Source organism: Meleagris gallopavo, chromosome Z (genome assembly GCF_000146605.3).
Source record: "Meleagris gallopavo isolate NT-WF06-2002-E0010 breed Aviagen turkey brand Nicholas breeding stock chromosome Z, Turkey_5.1, whole genome shotgun sequence".
Classification (NCBI taxonomy): Eukaryota; Metazoa; Chordata; class Aves; order Galliformes; family Phasianidae; genus Meleagris; species Meleagris gallopavo.
In genome coordinates this window covers 21,280,213-21,291,235 of record NC_015041.2, presented here as the reverse complement: position 1 = coordinate 21,291,235, position 11,023 = coordinate 21,280,213, and the positions used below count along the sequence as shown (strand labels likewise).

General features: G+C 38.8%; 1 protein-coding gene across 1 annotated transcript in view; it reads left to right on the top strand.

Annotated features, from left to right (window-relative positions):
* The window catches only part of LOC100541641 (betaine--homocysteine S-methyltransferase 1), a 20,230-nt gene that overhangs the window by 383 nt on the left and 8,824 nt on the right, over positions 1–11,023 (top strand). The gene's annotated exons all lie outside the window — the stretch shown is intronic.

Genomic DNA, 11,023 nt, shown 5'->3' with positions numbered 1-11,023 from the left:
AGGAAGGATATTACTATACTTGGAAAACATAACACATAATGGACAGGTTTCCCCAGCTTAATTTTGTGAAATACTATGCCTTTTAGATTTCTATCTTAAATCTCATTCCCACCCATTCTGCAGTAAAGTCAATACCTCTGCAAAGATACGCTTGAAGTTACAGTTTTGAAAGTCTTAGTTGGACTATTTATTATGTATCAGCTCTTTTCATTATTTCTATGTCCATGCTGATATTCTCAGATCAGGAAATATTTAAACATATAACACTTAAATGGGAAACTTGAGGTATAACTTGAAGGGATTCAGTGCCGGGCTGCTGGACAGCCTGATCTGGTGGTTGTAGACCCTGCTCACATTAAAGGGGTTGAAACTAGATGATCATGATAGTGCTTTTCAACCCAGGGCATTCTATGGTATACTCTTCTGTCTGTTACTGGCATACAGATTTTAGAGAAAGTCACCTTCCTTCACCGTGTCTTCAACAGACTAAAATAATTTCTAGCTAGAAATTCTGCTTGAGTGCCAAAAGTAGAGAAATCAAAAAAGGGAGTATCTTTAAATGTAGATTATTTGAAAGGCATCTGTTTAGATATAAACACATTACATTAAACTTCTTTCCTTCCTAAATCTTTCCAGCAGTTCCTCCTGCAAAAAGTGGAATAACGCAAAATCTGTGAAATAACCCACTCTGATTATTACCAAAATGCTCTCAGCATTAAAAGTGTATTCATGTGAAATGGATTAAAATGTAATTGCTAAAAAAGTGCTTTGAGCAATTGTTACCAGTTTAGGGACTCCTGGACTGATTATTTAAAAACTGTCCCAATGTGCATAAATTTCTACTGAAGTGAATGACTTCCCTGTGCAGATATTTAAGATAACATCAGTTGCCATTCCTTTTCCATCGATTATGTCACTTCACTGTAGAAGGCCACTAGACTAGTCAGGCCCTTAGTAAAGCTATTCTGGCTATCTTGGATTACATCCTCATCTCACAGGTGCCTTAATATGTCTTCTAGAAGGATCTGTACCACAGTCTTCCCAGGCGCAGAGGTGAGTCCTTGTTCTAAGTCAATTTTACCTTGAAGCAGAAGTGAAGTGATCTGAACCTTTGTAGTTTGAGTCCCAAAAAGAAAATCCAAAGTCTTCACTACCTAAAGAATAAGTCTCTACTCACTAGACTGAACATAGACCCAAGAGGGATCTGAACAAACAATAATGTTTGGATGGGAAAAAAGAAAAAAAAAGACCAAGTCTGAGTAACAAAACTTGAGCCAACCAGAGTGGAGAGCAGTAGCTAAGAAATGAATTTCAAAGCAGATTTGAAAAATGTACGAGGGCTGCTCTGAAAGTGGTGCCTCTTGTTTTATGATGTTGCCCACGACATCAGTGGTGGGTGTTGATGGTATGGCAGTAGAGGCTGAACCTTCCCACCAGTATCCCACTACATTTTGTTGCTGTATGGCGGATAGCAGCAGAGGGGCAGTCTGACAAAATAGCACCTGACATGGAAGTGAGTATGAAACAAAGGTGCACCACTGAGTTCCTCTATATGAAAAAAAATGGCACCCACTGACTTTCATTGATGCTTGCTGAACTTCTGTGTGGATGGGAGCACAGTGAGGCAGTGAAAAAACAATCCAGACAGCCGTGCACAGATGTCACACAACCACACAACAAAATAAAGAGCATCTGGATCAGCTCCTCTGTGCAAAGTGGCTAGTGGGGGTGACTCTAGTGAAAAATAGTGTTTTGTATGTAAGAATTTGCTCTATCAAATAGTGTCATTGTGCTTTATGTTTCTGTTGTTTCCATGGAAATAACTAGAAGGCATTACTTTTGGAATGACCTACATACATTTGGAGTAGGAAGGAGAAGCATGATTCCATGTCATGACTAAAAGCAAATACACACTGCACAAAAGATGCTTTACAAGCATTACCAGTTATCAATGAGTGGTTCAGGAACGTTTTGCAGCTTTAATTTGCAAATGTTTTTATGTAATCATTTCAATGCAATGGAAGAAAGAGACAAATTGGCAACTGAAACAAAAGAGGAAAATGGTGAGACATGAATAAACACTGCTTTGCAATTTATCTGCTTGCAAGTCAAGACACCAGACTTACTCAGCCCAGTAGGCTAGTCATTGCCTTTCAGCAGCCCATGCATCAAGCTTTATAGCTATTATTAAGCAAAATGTTACCATTTTTTATTTTCAGTCAAAGAAAGAAAGGCAGAGCAGTTCCACACAAGAAAGATCAAGAGTAAAAACTACAATTTTCTGGGTCAAGCAACAGTGCTTTTCTCTCACACTGGGAATGAAGACTTTAGCTACAAAAGGAGTGCCATGAAGGGCACAAAGAAGAACATTCCCACTCCCTCACTTGCTAGTTTATCTCAACTTCTAAATCCCACATATCTAGTCCATGGTTCTCTATCCTATCTTGGGAGTCAGTCCCATAGGCTGATTCCTTGCAGCTTTACCAGCTCACAACTGTATCAGCCCTGCTTCCAAGACTTCATGGTCCCATTTAGCTATATGGACCTTAATGTGTTGGAACATCAGGCTGTGAGAGCTGGCTAGTTTGCTGCTATTATTTTGAATGTCGTGCAGTTTTGGGACATTTTTAAAGATCTGACCTATGCTGTTGCTGTGAAAATGTTAACTGCAAACAGTAAAAGGCTACATGCAGCCTAATCTGAAGTTATATCCCTGATAAACAAAAGCTAAACCTATATGCATTTGCTGATGCATATCATGAAAGTTGCTGAATCTCCAGAGTTGCTGCAAAAGACTAAAATTATAAACTGTGACAATACAGTTTTTTAATTTCACGAAACTGGATATAATTATTGTCATCCAGGTTACTAAATTTACCAGTGTAATTCCTTTCTCAGTGATTGTTATATTAGTAAAATGTAATAATTTTCACAAAAAAAGTTTTATGTTTCCATACTCTGTGTATTATATAGTTGCACAGTGTAAGAAAAAGCTTGGGGTTGGCCTTCTCAAAGATACTACATTTTCCTCCAAAACTTTCTTAGTAGTGTCACAGTACTACAACTTTGTATAAAATTGAAGACATGTCCTATTAAGACAAAAGATTTTTGGAAACCTTGTTTCTTATCCTGTTTTGTGTTGTTTTGTTTTGTTTTGCTAAGACTGTTCTTCTGTGTGATTTGTCATCAAACTGCAATTTAAACACACAGCCTTGTAGAAAAATGTGTAAATGCTGCCTCCTGGTGAGCCATTGTAAGGCTACAGGACAGGGGAAGGTGGAATCTCAAAGGGCTTCTCCTTCTCAGGTTTATACACAGGCGAAAAGCAGGAGTGATTTATTTTTATCTAACTTCAAAATAGACTTAATTACACCCGTATTTATTAACGAGGAATTTTTCTCAAGAACTGTCAAAGATAATTAAGCATCCAATTGTGCAACATTTCATTCTTATTTTACTGCCAAGATAAAAGAGCTGGATCGAAATTTTTTCTTTGGACACAGTCAGGTCAGCTCCTATTCTGAGAAGACAGACTGTAATACGGCATACAGCATAGACTATAGACAAGCATTTTAAATTGTATGAAACAGGACAGTGGAGAAAAGATGAAAATAGAAGATAGTTAAGAAGTGTTAAAAAATAGCTAATTACCAGCTTTCCATTCAGCACTACTTCCAAGGCAAAATTTCCATAGCTTGATTCTCAGTAGTTAAGAAAGGTAACCATATGCCCTTAAATCTACCTACGTGGGTGCTCATTCTATCCAGTGAGTAATACGCAGACAAAGAGGCACTGTGTGCAATATTAAACGCAGTACAATGCTGTATCTAGCACACAATGGGGCAGAATTTAGCTGACTTGACAGGCACACAGTGCTGCATCCACTGTAGTCACAACTCTCTACAAGGCCAGAATTTGCCTGGTTTCTGTTTGCTGTCCTGGTGAAGCTGCACTGCAAATGAGTTGCTAGTTGAAACCTTATTACTTAAACCTTCTTATGGGCTTTCTCAATGCTTTTATTCATTTAACAATTATTTTCACAGACAAATCTTTGTTATTCTATCCTACTATCCTACTTTTGCACCTACATTTAGTTTGACTGGTTCTGCTGGTTCTGCTAGGCAGACAGGTCTTAAAGATAATTAGTATTTGCACCATTGACCTGAAAGATGATTTGCATTTGTTTTTTCAGATTTGAAGGTCCTGAAGCTCCATTCTGTTCACACTGACATGACAGCAGAAAGAAGTAGAGGTTGGATTAGCTATATTTGCCTTGAAATGAAACAATGGGATGTTACAATGGATAGCATAAAGATGACACTGAGGCTCTTACCACTGGTTACTTCCTACTGACGGGAAATGGAACATTCTGAAGGTGTGTCAGTGTGGCCAGAACAGCTCACACTACATCTACCTTTGACTAAAAAATTAAAATAGTTAATCAGATTTGTCACCTAAGCTTATGGAAAAAGGCTGCATCGGAATATAAGTAAAGAGTTATGATCAGTTCATGTTTAATGTTCATGTTGAATAGCGTTCCTACCAGCTGTCCTAGGATTAAGAGCAGAGCAACTTAGACCTTTGATTTTCATTTGTAATTTCCACTAAACTATTTACCTTGTTTGTACCCTGAGATGAATGAATAATGAAAAGCTGTGCCAGAATGTTGTCTTCACCTGAGAATAGAAAGGAGATAGGAGGATGTCCAAATGGCAATTGCGAGCACTTTTCAGACTACATGCAGAACATCGTCTGGCCAAAAAGAATTTGTCCCTTAATTCAAACATTCATAAAAGAACCACAGAGAAGTCTGATTAGCTATTCTGTACTCATGACCAAAAGCAGAAAACCAGGGATCTAAATCACTATTCCCTTGGGTTATTAATAGTTGCATATATCATACAAGGGAGCGTTAAATGCTGGCAGATCAAAATGATCCACTCCAGATCCAGACCTCTATGCTGGTTGCTTCCCTGTGGCATAACTGAGTAGCTGGGATTGAGGCAATATGCAGAGCACATAGTTCACTGCTGCAGAAGAACTAGAAGAGGTGTTCCTTGTTAGGTACATCTTTACTGTTCATGGCTTGGTTTAACAGTCTGTCTGGAACAGTATCTGTTCTAATAGCATGTCTGGCTAACAAGCACTTATTTATCCAAAGCACAAAGAGATTTCTAAATAATGCTGGCTATTCCATTACTCACCTTCCTAGTTGCAGCTAATAAATCAAAGCTCTTCTTGTTCTTTTATCCTAATATCCTGGCCTCATTTCTAAAAGTAATGCCTCAACGTTTGTTGCGCATGTGATAGATTCACTTACAAATCCAATCTTAGGCACCCTACAGTTTGCAGACATGTCTGATGTCTGTTAGGACGTTCTTCATTTTTTTTCTGTTATAGAGAACATGTAAATAAAGCTTCTTTAAAACAGCTAAAAAATCACATTCTTCTACAGGAACATATAGTGACACATTTGTTATAATCTTCAATGAGCTGATGCATGGAATTCATTAAAATAATAAAACTCATAGCTAAGTATTTTCTTAAAAGTGAAAGACAGTCATATTTTCCATGTGAAAACCTGCTGGCCCTCAGTGGTTTCTAAAAGAAGCAATGGAACAATGTCATCAATCATTCATATGAGAATCTACTGTTCTGGGCTAATAATGAATTTAAATCTTTCTTGACATCAAAAGAACGGAGTCAAGGAATACCTTCTAAACAAAGACTTAATGACAATGCCACGTTGGTCTACTTACTCACTGAGCCTGGCCCATGTACCTTGTCCCCTTTGAACAGTATTTGTTGTCATTTCCAAAACAGTGACAATTAAATTTGAGGTACATTGTAGCTTGAGATCTTTGCTGATCCTGGAAATGGCAAAGAGGGAAACTCAGGAGTAAAGAAATTCTGAAATTCTTAAGGAAGTTGGCCCCAGTGTTTAGAAACACTTAGTTTTTGCAACTACCGAAAGAGCCAATGTGATCTGCAAGCCGTTTGTATGATCAAAACAAAATTCTTCTACAACTTAAAAAGAGACTGGGATTCCTCATCTGAAATAACATCTAGTCTCTGCAACCTCTAATAACACGAATAAACAACAAGGATGTAGCAGAGGGTTATGGTAATGAAAGTGCAATTCATCTGAAGAAACTAATGTAATTGATTTGTATTTATATAACCTCCCTTTCTGCAATATTTCAGTGCTCCATAGTCTTACAAAGTACTTAATTTTACAAGAATCCAGTGGGGCAAGTAACTACCAACCACCTGTTTCACAGGTCAGAAATCAAAGCAAAAGAAAAACCAGAGCTACATTCCGATTGATTAGTGTAAATTAACTTTGCTATCATAAGTAACTCCTCCACAGTGCTCTGAGTTTCCTGTCTTGTAGAAACAGAGCTCTGAATTGCTGAGTTCACTCATAAACTCAGATGCCACAGCAGATATAAAACCTAAGGTTTGTACTGAGACAAGCTGTCCTGAATATGGCCTAAAGAGTCTTTCTATAATCCCATTTTGCTCAAAGTAAAAAAGAAAACTGTAGGCAGATGTTTCCCAACTCCTGCAGGTCAGATAGAAAAATTGTGGATTTTTGCAGAATTTCTGTAAGTAATCCTTTAATGTAATGACAATTTCAGGTGTGCCAGAGAAAGTACAGTCCCCTTACTCAGCTTTCTAAGGTGCTGTAGGAGTTTCTGGCAGATGTTCATACACATGCTTTTCTCTGTGATTCTCTTCCCAACAGCCAGTTAGCTCCTCTCTTCTCTGAGACCTTTTTTTTCCATTTAAGAGACCAAAAGCCTCATTTTCAATTCAACTGAAGATGATTATAATTGATGTGAATTATGCAAAGCCTCTTGTCACATTTTCCATTCTGGCTGACTCAAAGCCCTGGATCTCAAACCCCACTCTGCAGTGCTGTTCCAGGTCTGAAACTGTAGATCAGGTCCCTTTTTCATTTCAGAGATCTTTGTGTGGTTGATCATATTGTCTAGTTGATATAGTTATTATGTTTTGTATGAACTTAAGTCACTACATTTAAGTTTGAGTTAGTGCATGAATACCATCAGATGAAAATGTCCTTCAGTAAGTCCTTTGCAGTACATAAATAGCTCTGCTGAGAGCAAAACAAAGGCCCTTTGTGTTATTGCACAGCAGAGCCAAAAGTGTTCTCGAAGCAAAGTTTGTTTTCAATATAATTACATACAGCTCATACATAAAACAGCTTGCCATTCTGTAGCCAAAACATGTAGTCCTTTAGATTCCACGAACATCTCCATTTATATTAACAATAGAAACAAATATAGAGTAAAATTGCTTATATTTCACTGTTTGTGGGTTGGGTTTTTTTGTTTTTTGTTTTTATTCTACTTGATATATTACTTGTTGCCTAAGGAGACAGTCCTGTAAGAATCTTACTGCTGGCACAAATGTCTGCCTGCACAAACGGCCTTTCAGCGATGGGCGTTCTGTGAGTGAATTCGGGACTGTTTTGGTATGTTTGGGGATACTGCCTGTTACTGTTCATGAGTAGGGACTTTAAAATCTACAGTGACAGAACTGAGCAGAAAAAGTATCAAGTACAAAATACTGCAGGATGAAAATAAAGATTTAGAGCATTTCTTTGCATCAGGTGCGCTAAGAACAAGAATAGATTCAAACTTCCCAGTGAGAGCCATCTCTATCAGCTGAGACATCCTGTCAGGATGATCCATTTGGATCTCAGGTATTAAATAAAACAACCCTTCTGCACTTGAAATGACAGAAACAAGTTTGAATCCCTCAGCGTTGGCGGTGGAACCAGACAATGGTCTCTCCAGCAGATCACTTTAGTTCAGGTGGAAAATTTTGTTTCATAGTCATTTTTTGTCACATACCTGCATCCTTCCATTCCACAGTACAGTGATTGTGGAGCCAGATGTCAGTCATACCCAATTTCTTATTGTGTTCTCACTAGTATTTCAGTGAGATTTCATTTTGATATCTTTCTTTGTGAATACACTAACAGGAAAACAAATGATGATAATCCACAGTGAGTCTCGTTACTTAATAGTGTATGTTTTGTTGATACTACATATCTGTGTCGTTCTGTGAAGAATCACCTTTACAGAAATAATTTTCTTTGTATAGAAATCCATAGTCAGTAAAGTGCTGCTATAGCTGGACAGAAGGAATGTGATGCTGATGCTACACTGAGGTGTGGAACAGACTGTAGGAGAGCTGGTAGCTGAAATACTTCAGGACCACATAAAATCTGTCTTTCTCTGCTCAAGACAGGCGAATCCTTGCAAGTCTGAGATCAAAGTAGCCAAGATTTGTGCTAGGCACGATTTACTTGGCTACAAGAGCAGGAATCATGCTGTTACCAAAGGGCCCAGGTCTCTCAAAAAATTCTCCCTACTATTTGAAAAGTTAATTTCCATCTCAGCTGGCAGAACCTACACAACCAGAACAGCGTACAGTTACCATTACCACCAGTAGCTAGGAACTATGTAATTGGAGATCCACAGTCTTTTGATAATTCTCATCTGTTATTACCACCTGCGTCTGTCATGCTCCATACACTGTACTGGTAGCAACAACTGGGAACAAGGAAGGCATCCTAAACCTTTTTGCATTCGCTACACAAGCAAACAGGCTAGACCACAGTCTTATCCTAAATCACCATCTGTGTAAACAGAGTCTGGAAATACCAATGGCACACAAAGTTGGGCAGGAGTTGATCTGCATTACGGGAGGAAGATTTGCAGAGATCTGGATAGGCTGCATCAATGGCTGCATGCAGTTGTGCAGCATTCAACATGGCTAAACATTATGTGCTGCACTGGGGTCATTACAACTCCATGCAGTGGTGCACAGTTGCGGAAAAATGGCTGGAAAACTGTCTGGCAAAAAAAAACCTGGTAGTTCTGGTTGACAGCCTGCTGAACATGAGCCAGCAGAGTGCCAGGTAGCCAAGGCGGCCAATGGCATCCTACTTTGCATTAGAAATCATACAGCCAGCTAGCATAGGGAACTGATTGCCCCTTTGTATTCAGAGCTGGTGACACAGACCCACCTACATTCAGCTTTGGGCCCCTTACTACATGAAAGGTATTGAGCTACTTTTTATCAAAAGGAAGTAAGATTTGCTCCATCAATATGCATTTTATCACTACTGTTAAACCCCTGGAAATAAAACTATTAGAATGATTTCTTGTCTAACCAGTTTCAAGCTAACTGGTAACTTGCAAAGACTAAAGTACTTCTTTGAGAGCCAGATGGAGAGGTAAACACAGCCACAAGGAGTATTTTCTGTCAGGGAAAGAAAACTTTCAACATGCTTTTATACTGTGTGTCACAAATAAAGCTGGCAGTTGAGGGATTCAGTGGAGAAGAACATACAAGATCACAGAATGATGGAATCATTTAAGTTGGAAAATACCTTCAAGATCACTAAGTCCACCCCCCTGCCTGGCCAACAGGGTTCCATCAATAAACTATGTCCTTTAGTGCCACATCCAGACATGTCTTGAACACCTTCCAGGCCTCCACCACTTCCCTGGGCAGCCCATTCCAGAGCTAACCACCCTCTCTATAAAGAAATTCTTCTAAATGAGACCTCCCTGGCACAACTTGTGATCATTTCCTCCAGTCCAAGATGTCACTTCTAAATTTAAAATTGAAGCACGAAACAAAACAGAAAATTCACAGAGTAACTTTGGACTCTTTGGACTTTCTGTGTATTCGAATAAAAACATCAGACTTACATAAGAAAATACTGATCAGGTTTTGCTAGACACCCAATAGAAAAATAGATAAGCTGAAATTTTTACTAAAAATGTCATTAAAATATGTGAAGTTTAGACAATCTAGTGCTCACTGGAGAAGACAAATCCAGAAAATGCATATGCAAGAGTAGAAATAATCCCTTCTGTTCACTTGGTCTTCTGTGCACCTCTCTACAGTGATGTTTCAGCATTCTGCATTCACAAGCACTATGGGTTCCTACAGACAGATCAGTTCAAAGTACACCAATTAACAGTCACTGTGAAGATAAAGCAAATAAAAGACAAGAGATACTCTTCAGTTACAAGGCACACCTCGGTTTTCAAGACAGATATTGCTCAGTCACAAACAGCACTGTCTCCGGAATCACAGAGCCATAATATCACTCTCTATCAGCTACATTTCAAGTGAGTGTGTCTTTGTCTGTGGGCAATTGCACCACTTTTAGCTGAAGTTTCTGGGCATGATAATTGTCTTCCATTCAGCTTATTTCAGGGAACAAATTATAGAGGGACCCCTTTGTTCAAGGATGGCCAAAATAGAAGCAAGTCAGTCACACGGGACTCAGTACACTGAGAGCACAACAGCCACTCGGCTCTGGGGTCCAAAGGGCTCTCCCATCGTGTGGGAAAACAGCGCGGGCGTATGGGATTGATTTGAGTGCAGAACTGTGTGTGCGTGCAGGCGGATTGAGAATGCATGCAAAAATATACATGTGTAACAGAACAGTGAAGAGAAACTTTACAGATACAAACAAGTCACAAAAAAAAAGAAAAAAAACCCAACCAGAGAAACAGCAGCTGGAACATGACCATGAACAACTGTAAAGCAAGTACGAGCTTTTGGGCTGTCTGTACTGAAGGAGGCTTGGAACTGAGAACAGAGAAATCTGTCCCCGCGACTTGAATGCAGATATATTCAGAGAAATAATCTGTTGCTGTAAAGGCACAGGATTGCATTTAAAAATACCTACCTACATTTTCAGTTTCTTCTTTTACAGGAATTGTCCTAAGATTCCTTCCTGACTATCAATTATTCGTACAACATTACAGTAGAAAATTAGGGATGCTGTAAAGGTACTTGAACTAAAATCTTAACTCAGAAGGTTATCTGGATTTTATCTGCAACAAGTTTAATTTCTGGGTGTGTATTATTGAAACTGAAATAAGCAATGCCTTCAGCCACTTGGTTTATAAGAGTTGCACAATGCTACTATGCTACATCTGTGTTTTTTGTATAAAACTGTTGTCCA